The 12,032-nt window shown below is 41.9% G+C and overlaps 1 protein-coding gene across 1 annotated transcript in view; it reads left to right on the plus strand.

Moving 5' to 3' along the window:
* Nucleotides 1–1,229: 1,229 nt before the first annotated feature.
* The window catches only part of cuedc1b (CUE domain containing 1b), a 40,268-nt gene continuing 29,465 nt past the window's right edge, over nucleotides 1,230–12,032 (plus strand). Inside the window, exon 1 of the mRNA XM_080732312.1 lies at nucleotides 1,230–1,396. The gene's annotated coding sequence lies outside the window, so the exon portion shown is untranslated. The remainder of the gene's footprint in view (nucleotides 1,397–12,032) is intronic.

Consider the following 12,032-nt stretch of genomic DNA (forward strand, 5'->3'; position numbering starts at 1 on the left):
AGGTACAGTACAGTACAGTAGTGTACAGTAAAGTACAGTAAAGTACAGTAACGTACAGCACAGTAAGGTACAGCAAGATACAGTAGTGTACAGTAAAGTACAGTACAGTAAAGTACAATACAGTACAGTAAGGTACAGTAGAGTACAGTAAAGTACAGTAGAGTACAGTAAGGTACAGTAGAGTACAGTAAAGTACAGTATAGTAAGGTACAGTAGAGTACAGTACAGTAAGTTACAGTACGGCATAGTAGAGTACAGTACAGTATAGTACAGTAAGGTACAGTAGAGTACAGTTAAGTACAGTACAGTAAGGTACAGTACAGTAAGGTACAGTACAGTACAGTACAGTAAGGTACAGTAGAGTACAGTAAAGTACAGTACAGTAAGGTACAGTAGAGTACAGTAAAGTACAGTAAGTTACAGTAGAGTACAGTAAAGTACAGTAAGGTAAAGTACAGTAGAGTACAGTAAAGTACAGTAAGTTACAGTACAGTACAGTACAGTACAGTACAGTAAGGTGCAGTACAGTATAGTAAGGTACAGTACAATACTGTAGGGTACTGTACCTTACAGTACCTTAAAGTATCCTATTTGTTGGGTTGGAATCGAGCCCACACTGTTTCGAAGGAACAGTATTTCTAGTTGGTATTGTTTTCTGAGGTGGGGGCCCCTATGACGTATGGTATACCTTCACTGATGTCTAGTTTAAACCAAAAATTGGTAACCCTGGGCAAATTCAACCGCTTCTTGTAAATTGTATACAGCATTGGTTCTCAAGTGGGGTCCGGGGACCCCTAGCTCTGGTCTGGTCCATAGTGATTGAATGTTCCAGGCAGGGGGTGCCCAGCTAAATGATGTAGGCCTACAGTTAAATTAACATTGATTTTACAATAAAAATGCTAGTTCTCAGAGATAGAAATGCCATTAGATTGGTGTCTGTAGCCTAATATAAATGTATGTACCGGTATGTGAAACTGGGGGTCCTTGAAATTAAAATGGTTTGGAATCACAGCTAGAGCTGTAAATATCTTCTTTTTGGGGTCCCTGGCATATAGGCCTATTTTCAAATGGGGCAGGCTCATAAGTGTCAATTTGGGTGTCCTTGACATGAAAATGTTTGAGAACCACTGTATACTGTTGTGTATTTCACCCATCTGTCCACTAGGAAGCTGTATGGTTCTTTATTTGTTGATGAAAGCTGCAGGCCTCCATCAAGCCTCATGCCTCAATGGTGTCCATCGCAGTGCTCTTCCAAGTCCACAGGGAGGACTAGTGCTTCTCCTGGTTCTGTTCTGTTCCGTTGCACTCACTCACTGAGCTGCGGCTTTCTTGGACAATATATACAGAAGGTGTGCAGAAGGAAATTCCGAAAACTGGACATATCGATCATTCATGAGTGAGTAACCATAAACAATGACACAGTTTGCACCGTTTTCCTTTCGGAAGGTGCTGTTGTTTAGTGATACAAGAGTCGTGTTTTGATTTCTCTGACTTTTGGGTTTAACTCAGTAAACTGTGTTCCCTGCGTTCTGCTCTAGACATCATGCAACAAAGAAACAAATGCCACGACCAAGCTGAGCTGGTTGTTTAGAAAGGCGGGTTTTGTTCAGGTTTTTGGTGTAATAATGATGATGGGACTGAGATCGAACCGAACAAGGCCCTGTGTTTGACAGCCACTTCTGTTGTGCACCTTGTCTTGTTTCTCTCAGGACACATTTGAGTTAATTCTAGTTTATTACCAAGTTCGTCGGACACAAAAATGACGTAATTTCAACTTAGAAATGTGTCGACACCTTTTTTCCCCACTCGAAACTACGTAATTTTTGTTTAAAACACGTCATTTTTGTCGTCGAAAGTGACCGACGGAGGAATTAAACATTTATTTTGTAGACAATGGAGCTGGTCTGACCAAAGTTAACTATTTGCACAAGAATACAAGTGCTATTTACTGGATCTGTTTATAGGCTACACGTCGTTAGCAGGGCAGTTGGTTTACATTACATCTCATTGTTTGAAAAAACCTGAGACGGCTGTTAGCAGGTATAAGCTAACTATTTTAGCTAGCTACAGCCATCAGCTTATACTTCATCGCGCGAGGGTGTCGCTCGCCCAAAAAGAACAGATCTGCAAGTTATCAGATGTGATCTGTTCTTTTAACACGCGACACCGCCGACCTACCGCGTTTAAACTAGGTTTAAACGGTTATCCAACAGTGCATATGAGGTCATTTTCGATCGTGCATGTTCTAAAATAAATAAAATAAAACCCATTATCACTGATAATGAGTGTTAATCCATTTGTTGACTGATAATTTATCAGTCAACAAATGGATTGACACTCAGTAAACAATACTCAAAAATTAGGGAAAAGTGTTTTTATGCAGTGTTTTTCAAAGTAGAGTCCTGGAGTAACCCCATGGGTATTTGAGAGGGCCAAATGGGAGATCATCTTTTCATATCAGGGTCTTACATTTTGCTTTTATGGGAAAAAAACAGCACAGTGGCCTTGTGGTTAGATTGACCGCCCTTGAGATTGGGAGATGGGGGTTTAATCCACTGCAAAGACTATGAAATATGGTACCCAGTGGCACTCAGCATCAAGGGTTGGATTTGGGTCAGTGCCACATACTAGCATCATGTCCATAGGCAAGCTGGAAGTGGTTTTCAATAGGGCTGCAAGGGGCTGCTAATGCTATGACGTGTTTTTTTGGTGCACCACCAGATACACACAGATCTCCCATTACTATCTTCGCCGTTTAAGATCATTTGGTGCTAGTAGACAGATTCTTCTTATGCTTTTCACGTCTGTCATTTTGAGTGTTCTTCAGTACTGTAGTACCACCTGGTATGGATGCTTGTCTGCAGCCCTTAAGTCACAACTGCTGCAACAACTGAACATTTGGTTCAGAGATAGTTGGACAACCACTTCAGAGGCTATATACGACTACGTATGATAACAGCATGCTAAGGTTGGCAAGAAATATTACCTCTAATAGTAGCCATGTGTTGCATAGAGAATATAGGTTGCTGCCTTCAGGAAGGCGATACGGTGTTCCAGAATACAATAAGGTCAGACTAAAAAGGTCCTTTGTCCATCAGTTGACATTAAGGCTTAATCAGGAGTTTGGCCATAGGTAGGCTTAGCGGTGGACACTGCTCTTATCTATATTATCCTTATGTATGTAAACCTGTCTTGTTTTTGTTCCCTGTGTCAAATGTTTGTATATATGTTTCGCATACATGGCTGCTGTGTCGCAAGACAAATTTCAGTGTAAACTGACAATAAAGTACTATATCATATCATATATCATTATTCACCTTTTCTTTTTTCTAGTGTGTTGTACAGTAGGTGCACCATATCCACAAATTTCCCAACAAGCTTACTGGAGAAAAAATGTGTGCTTCACTTCCTCTACACAGCTGATTAAAATAAATCACTTAAAGCACCAAGTAATCACAATGCAGAGATTAGTTTGCCACAGCAGCACAACAACCAATCATATGAAACAGCTAAGAGGACAGGAAGTGATGCCCATCTTTCACGCAAAGGCTCATGGGACATAGGAAACAAATTAATACACTTCCACAAGGTGCACCGACTGTTAAGAACTTGGGAGAATATTTTTTTGCTGGTTTTTAAGTCTGAGAGTGTATCAAAAAAGCAACTGGGTTAAGCACCGTTAGTCCGACCAGTTTAGCATTCACCAGGTTAGCATTCACTAGCGTCGGCAGGTTAGCATTTCACCAGCGCCGGCAGGTTAGCATTCACCAGCGTTAGTTTTACTGGGGTTAGGGTTAAGGTAAGGTTTAGGTGTATCTCCGTCCCCCCCGACTTTCGGCACCTCCGCGCAGCCAATTGCAAGCTTCGGTCTGCCTTAACCCAGTTGCCTTTTTGATACACTCGGACTGAACCATTACATGTCTCCATTCCGACATGTCTCCTTTCCGGGCATTATTTCATATATCCGTTTTCAAAAATATCCAGTTTCACGGCCGAAATATCCAGCTTTGTGTGGCTGCAAGCCCCAATCGCACAAAGAAATGTCTTGCTTCAGAAATATCCAGCTCCGTGTAGCCGGCACCTAAAGCCATGCCTACCTGATGGGGGCATACACAAATGTAGCCTTGCGCTCTTGTAATTGCTATCTGTGCAAGTAGAGGTGACAGACCCAATCAGACTTAGCAGCAGTTAAGTGGGAAGTTGTTATGATTTTTTATGAAGGTCTGTTAGACCACTGTTTCTCTTGGCTATTTTCTACCAACTGGCTATACTGTAGGTGTAGGGTCCTCCCTACATTCTACCTATCAGATCGGATATCGGCCCGATAGGGAGTCGCTCTCCATTCCGACATGTCGCCACTCCGAAATTGACTTCTAATTGTCGGAGTGGCGACACTCCCATAGGGGTTAAGTTTAGGGTTAGGGTTAGAGATAGGGGTTAGTGTCGGAATGGAGACATGTCGGAAAGGAGACATGTCGGAGTGGCGGGATGCACCCGGCCCGATATATCACATCAGCCAAAAAAACGTGGATCGGATCATGTGCATTTATTTTAGTTTTATTTTATTCATATATCATATTTCATATATAACTATCAAATATGTGCTATATCGGATCAGTATTGATTCTGTCAAATCAGTAATCGGATCGAAAGTGTAAAATCTAGATAGCAGCATCTCTATGAAAAGTTGCATATATTATGTTGTGCTATTCATTTGCTGGAATTTTGGCATTTATCAAAGGTTATAATCATTCATGTAGTTTTCCTAAAAATATTTTCATATAGAATTGTTCTTGATCTGATAAACTCAGATCTACAGTATGTCAACTTTAATCTCAGACATCACAGTCAGAGCATGTCCGCCTGTGTGGGTCACAGCATGGCGTCTTATCGTTGCGTTCATTCCATTAACACTACATCATTGTCCTCCATAAGGCCTGGAACCTGTTTGTCCACTTTGGCGGTTAGCATCATCATTCATCTATAGCTTTCGGACAAAGCTGCTAATCACGGAGGAAGCATGATGGAGTGACCCAGGGTCCAATCTTTTCTTTCATCAACACTTGTTCTTGCCAGCTGGAGCCACTCCCTCCTCTTCAGAGCAGTCCCCAGTTTGCATATGTCTCCTGACCTCCTCCTCGTCCCTTCTGAGGGCGCTGGGAAACAGGCTGATGGCATAGCGGGGCCCATCTGGACACCACTAACTACACACACACACACACACACACACACACACACACACACACACACACACACACACACACACACACACACAGACCTCTCCTCACACCTCTCACCTTGTGCTGCAAGCCAGCAATCAATGCACATGTGACGCCTCATGGGATGATGGGAACACTGTGTGTGTTATTGAATAGGAGGGTTCGTTTGCTGGTAGGCAAATACTTGTCTTTCAAACTCCCACTGCTACATCTATAGGGCCCTTTCTCTGTGCAATGTGCTTTGCTCTGTACATCAACCACAGAACTTTCAATAAAGCTCTGTAACCATGGGAGGAAAACATCATGTGGTTGCCAGTCATTGAAATTCTAGACAGCCATAGTGGTTGGCTAGGTTTTCCTCCCCTTGTGTTGCTCCCTGGTCTGATACAGCAGTTCAAAATAGATTTTTTGGAGCCGTGTGAAGCACAGGCTCCCTATACGTGGCTGTGTGGGTCTGTGTGTGTGTCTGTCTGTCTGTCTGTGTGTCTGTGTGTGTGTCTGTGTGTATGTAGCCTGAACTTCCTAAACTTCGGCACGCCACTAGTCCCACAGTTTTGCCACCACACACTCGCGCCATATGTCAAATCGACCGCCTTACTCGGGAATCGTGGGCTATTACTTTTCTAAGAGAAAGGTTCTATAGTTTAATTGAAATTAATTTATTAGTGAATTAATTTTCCCCATTGACTTATAATGGGAATCGCAAAAACTCACATTCAATTATTTGTCTCTCGCAAACCATAGGGGCTAGAGTTTCAAGACTTGGAGAGGAGGTTCATAATGATTTCAAGGATTAAATAAAAAATAATTGTGTCATTTGGCCGCATGGTGGCGCCATAACACCCCACTTTACGTTTTGCCCTGTAACTCTTGAACCGTAGGTCGGAAAATTAAAAATATTTTTTCCCTGGATTCCTTGGGTCATGACGCATCTCCCCATATAGGCCACGCCCATTTGCGCCATGATAGATTTTCCGCCATCTTGAATTTTCTCCAAAACACACTTTTTGCTCCTTTTCCTACATATTTTCTTCAAATGTCACAAAAATCGGTACACATGATCCACACACACACACACACACACACACACACACACACACACACAGCTCCACTTCACACGGGTGTGATTTTTATGTATTTGATACAGACATGTATGCACTAAAAAAGAGCACTAAAAGCATGCAACTATTTGTGGAAATTCAGATTAAAGGCTAAACAGAATATTTTTCGTTAAAGCATTGGAATGACCAATTGGATGATGAACAAAATAACGTCTGTTGTGGTGAAGGATCTCAGTGAGTTGTGTTGATGTGTGTATTGTAGCTCATCAGTCACTCAGGGCTAAATGAAGAAACAACTCTACCCTATTTCCCTTGTGTGGCATATGGCTCTGGAAGGGCCTGCTGCTATCATTATTGTGTCATTAGTTTTATAGCCCTCATTTATCAACGTAGAAACCAGCTTAACGGAATAGCTCACCCAAACAATTACGTATTTTCTATCAATTACCCCATGAAGCCTCAAATTCATGTTTTTCTTTTTCTCTCGCTTTCCTAAGCCAATATTAGCTATAATAATCTTGGACAGAAGCCTTATATCTCCATAGTCTCCGGTAGTATACTCAATGGAGACTTGAGTCTCCTCCGCTGGTTATCAAATTATAAAAAAAAAAAAAGGCTGAAATATTCTCAAAACGCCACGATTACATGTCATGAAGAACCAGAATACGCAACGACCAAAAAAGTACAGAAAGCCAATAAGAGAGCAACTTCTCTGACATGGAAAGATCCCCCCGCCTCACCGCATGTCGTCTCCAGTCACATACACAAAAGCACCTACTTCCCACTGGCAAACACTGAGGGACTGCAGTTTTCACAGTGCGCCAAAATGCATACACAGTTGGGCTTGAATGCAAGTAGCTGGGATTACCATGTATTCCATCACTTTCATAGTTTCCGTAGCAGCATAATCTTTGTCAAATAGTACAGGAATGACATCAATCACATTTCATCATCTTTCTACTATAATAGACAGGCCAGCTCCTGGTGTTGTTTAAGCATGTCATTGATAGACTCTCACACCACTGCTTCTACAGATTCCTCCTTTCACACATACATCGCTGCATTTCCCCCCTACATTCCTAGCTGCTTTCCCTGAACGTATTGTACTTGCACGATGTACAATTAAACAAAACAATAATTTAATGCTATGACGCGAATTACATCATAGTACGTCCATTATAAACCTTCCGGCCGAAACACAGACTTACAAATAGTTCCACGCTGCAGTGTACTTACGAGTGTAGTAGGCCTACTGTGTCCCCTGGTGGCAGGAACAGTGTAGTGCAGACATTACGACACACACACACACACACACACACACACACACACAAAATACAAGAAGAAACAGTGCTTTTGGTGGGCAACATGGCTTGGAGCAGTTGTGCGTGTGTGCATGTGAGCACGCGAAGCGTGCGATTTCTAGATATGAGCGGCCGCGTTAGCGGCCGCGATTTTCTAGTTTGTATAATAATTGAACCCATTATCGAGCAGAGCACGATCAAGAGACATCCATCCATATACACAGCTGTTTTGCTAAATAAAGCAGTCATGTATCCCCCGTGGGTCAAGGGCTGCCTTGACACCACCATATTTATGAGAGAGATCCTGGCAAGTCATTAATTAATGAATCGATGAGGTCCTGGTGGCCTAAACCCACACCGTGAAGATCACCTGTGCTGGGCACAGGTATAAAGCGTCGGGTTTGTCCTTACCCTGCTTGCACACAACTCCAGAGGATGTAGCTACTCTATATACATTGGGAGACCTCCCTCGCCATGAAAAGATAAAAGCGGCGCCGGTCCTGACTCCTGTATTCCCCTCGCCTGTACTCGCTTGTGTGGCCAAGGTCTGAGAAATAGCTGCAGTTGTATAGATCTGAATGATTGTTAAAAGCACTTGTTTTTGGTGAATGGTTAAGCACCTAAACTTATAACATTGCAAATATGTTAGATTGTTTTCTTCGCTTGATTTTAATTTCTTGTCATTATTAGCATGTGTAAGATTGTGTGTAAGAAAAAAAACATTAGCATACAGTACACGTCCTGGAGACCTGACGTGAGATTTGTGCAGGCCATACATTCAAGTCAAAGTGACGATGGAATGATAAATTGCAATAGTTACGGTGATCTCTGCGTACACCCGCTTTTTCAGTCTGATTAAGCTTGTTAAATGAGGGGTCATTGTGCTTCCAGGAAGGCTGGAAGAGACAGGGTGAAGAATAGGGAAAGGCTTTGATGTTTTCATTGACATGCCCTGGCTGTCTGTCACTTTCTCCTTATGTCTTTTATTTTCCTCTGCTCAGAAGGTCCTTATGCAGGAAGATTACGGCCGTCAGAAAGTAACACGCTTGGTGTCGTGTCTGTGGGCATTAGGGTGGGCATTATCTCTTCTAATAGAAATCAAATTGGTTCAGTAGAGTAACATGACCCAGCAATTGTACCTGAGAATTGACCTGGAATAAAGGCATATGTAGTTAGACATTAGAACCAGTAGAAAGAAGTAGAAAAAGACAAACAAAAAAAACATAATTACGCAGACCCTTGTGGCACACATTAAGCCCAGCACCAGAAGAAAATGTTGATGGGTGCAAATAGGCATTTACACACTGCCTTTGCAATGGAAATGAGCACCCAAACCCAGTAGGAGGGACTGCCTGTTTTGAAATGCATGCACAGAGTGCATGGATATATTTCTGTTGGCAAGGACAGTGGGAGAAAGAATGCAGGCTGATATAGGGCCAGATCACTGAAGTAGATTGTACACAATGGATCACTTGAACCAGCATGCGGATCTGTGTGCCAACAGTGATGAGATGTCAAATAATGTGGTCACTGAGCTGGAGTACTGTACCTGGTATTTATATGTAAGATGAGCTCACTGGCTCTCACCTTCAGCTGAGCTTGTCAAGAAGGCCAAGTAAGATAGATAACCTGGGATGTAGATTGAAATAATTTCCATGGTAAAGGGCAATGCATCAAGTCAAAATCTTGTATGGAGTCTTGGAGTGAACATATCTCACCAGTCTTTGATTCTGATGGTAATTTTGTCTGATAACATAGAAATATTTTTCTTTTCGCTTCATTGCAATACTTTTTTCTAGTGGTGTGCGATATCAAAATTCTGGCCGATACCGATATCCGTACCTGGTATTTATATGTAAGATGAGCTCACTGGCTCTCACCTTCAGCTGAGCTTGTCAAGAAGGCAAGTAAGATAGATAACCTGGGATGTAGATTGAAATAATTTCCATGGTAAAGGGCAATGCATCAAGTCAAAATCTTGTATGGAGTCTTGGAGTGAACATATCTCACCAGTCTTTGATTCTGATGGTAATTTTGTCTGATAACATAGAATTTTTTTTCTTTTCGCTTCATTGCAATACTTTTTTCTAGTGGTGTGCGATATCAAAATTCTGGCCGATACCGATATCCGATATAATTAATCGGTGTTATGGCCGATAACCGATTATTGCCGATATCGATATGATCTCATTGTATGCCAATTCTGAAGAATACATGTAACGGGGTATCTGCAGGTCTAGGAAAGGCAGATTTTAAGACCAATTTATCATTAACAAAAAGGCACACAAAGACAACAATATCTCAGGGGAAATTTTGTACCCATGTTTAGTGATTAAATATGGGTTCCTTATCGATCCCACTATAAATCCTTTTCTATTGTTGGTAGTTGTTGGCTAATTTGGAAAAGATTTGTGTTACATTTACATTTTAGCACACAGAAGCGCAGAAATTTGACACAGAAGCAATCAATCAATAATCGGCTGAAATAATCAGAGCTTTTTGAATATTGCGCCAGTACCGATTAATTAAAAAACAGCCAATAATTGCCGATAATGAATCGGCCGCCGATATATCGCACATCCCTACTTTTTTCCCCATCAGTGAGTTTACCTGTGTGAACTGAAGCTTGGTGCTGATTGAGTTGAAACAGACCTGTCCTTAAATATTCAATGTGTACATCTGCTTTCACTGTTGAAGTAGCTTCCAACGTGTAGTGTGGAAGTGTAGAAATCCTGCAACATGTATTTCCTTTCCTTCAACATAATGAAGACCTCAACCGTGTGTCATATATTGGGAAGAAATTCCCACGTAAATAATTTATAAGAAGTGACTGGCAAATACTGATAAGCTAACCTATCATGCAAATGTGACATGATTCAGTTTCAACATCAGTATCCATTTCTAATGTTTTGGTTCCAGGTTCAGTCCATTTATTCATTGTTTTAACTAAACCCTACATGATGGCTACACTAGTGAGTAGTGACTATACAAATATATTTTATTTAGGCCTGTATTCAGTTTAAGCAAATCTTGACAAAAGCACAAAACGGTACCTTCAGAGCATCTAGGTTTGTGATGTCATAGAGAATCAGGTGTTTATCTAGAGAAGTGAAAGCTTGGAACTCTGGGAGCAGACATTTTGAGTGCATGGCAGCAGCTCCATCAATCAATTTGCTCTGACAGTGACAGACACGTCTGCTTGACCCCAGTGACCTTGCTGCATTGACTCATAGGATATCTCACAGCACTTTGGTGCTTTAGACCAAGGTTTGTAATGGTCTTAACATATATAACAGAGAAACGTAGGTTACATCTTGGTCATCCCTGTATGGATTAACTTTTACAAATGAGGCAAATTGATTAGTGGAAGTCTGTTGGATGGCTTGTTGTTAGGGTAATTGCCTGGGCTCTTAAACACTTTGCAAGCCACGGGGAGCCCCTTAATATTAAAACCGGAATATACTGGACATCTGAGCAAGGATGTCTCAGCCGCGGCGTCTTTTACCGTACTGGGTCATTAAAAACGAAATAAATGATTTTTATCCGAAAATCGGCGATCGTCTAACCTTCCCTAGTCCATCGTCCATCGATAGCTCATGGCTGCTCTGACATGAACCGGAAGTGACGTCTGGTCCTTTCCTTACAGAGGCTTCCCAGAAGCCACCCATTTACTGTTTAGACGATAACATTAGCATAGCTGGAGTGCTAAGGGCTAAGCTAGCCAAAATGGTCACATCGACTGTTCAGTCATTATATATGCTTGGATTATATGCGCACGGATCGCACACGCGAAACGCACGGGGAGAAGACGCCTCGGCCAAAACCGCCACTCTATCCCAATGGAGATCCAGATATTCATGGTGAGCAAACGACCGGGGGATTGAAAAAAAAGAAAAAACAACGACGCGGTCCAAGAAGGAGGGGTGGCAGGCTCATGTTTATAAACATAATATTATGTCTCAGATCATAATACAATAATAGAAATTTCACGGCTAATCTATCAACAAGCCATTCTATTTCGGCTAGCAAAGTGTTAAAGTATTTGAAGTCCACCCCTACTAGATGGTTTAAGTTAAGGAAACCGTAGAGAACAGTCACTTCAAGCATGACTAAAATCCCTCGTTGTATCCTATCATAACTTGTCTTCCCATTGCCACAGCTCCCACGGTGCGGGTCCAATGAGAAACGCCTGAATGCTGGGCTACATCTTTTAGTGTGGAGAAAACCAGACATGACGGACTACTGTATGTGATTTATTACACCACCTTTCTATTGCTGGCTCTTGGCTCCGCTCCCCTATCACTCCTGTCATCCTCCTGCCAAGGTGTTGGGTTTGGCACTGGAGACGTGTCATGAGCAATGTGTAAATTATGCCGCATCAGTGAATGGTACATCTCCCTTTTTATCATAACAGCCATTTTTGCATTTAAATCTGTGCCTGATGACAGCTG

The sequence above is a fragment of the Nannobrachium achirus genome (genome assembly GCF_963921795.1).
Source record: "Nannobrachium achirus genome assembly, chromosome: 8".
NCBI classification, from domain to species: Eukaryota; Metazoa; Chordata; class Actinopteri; order Myctophiformes; family Myctophidae; genus Nannobrachium; species Nannobrachium achirus.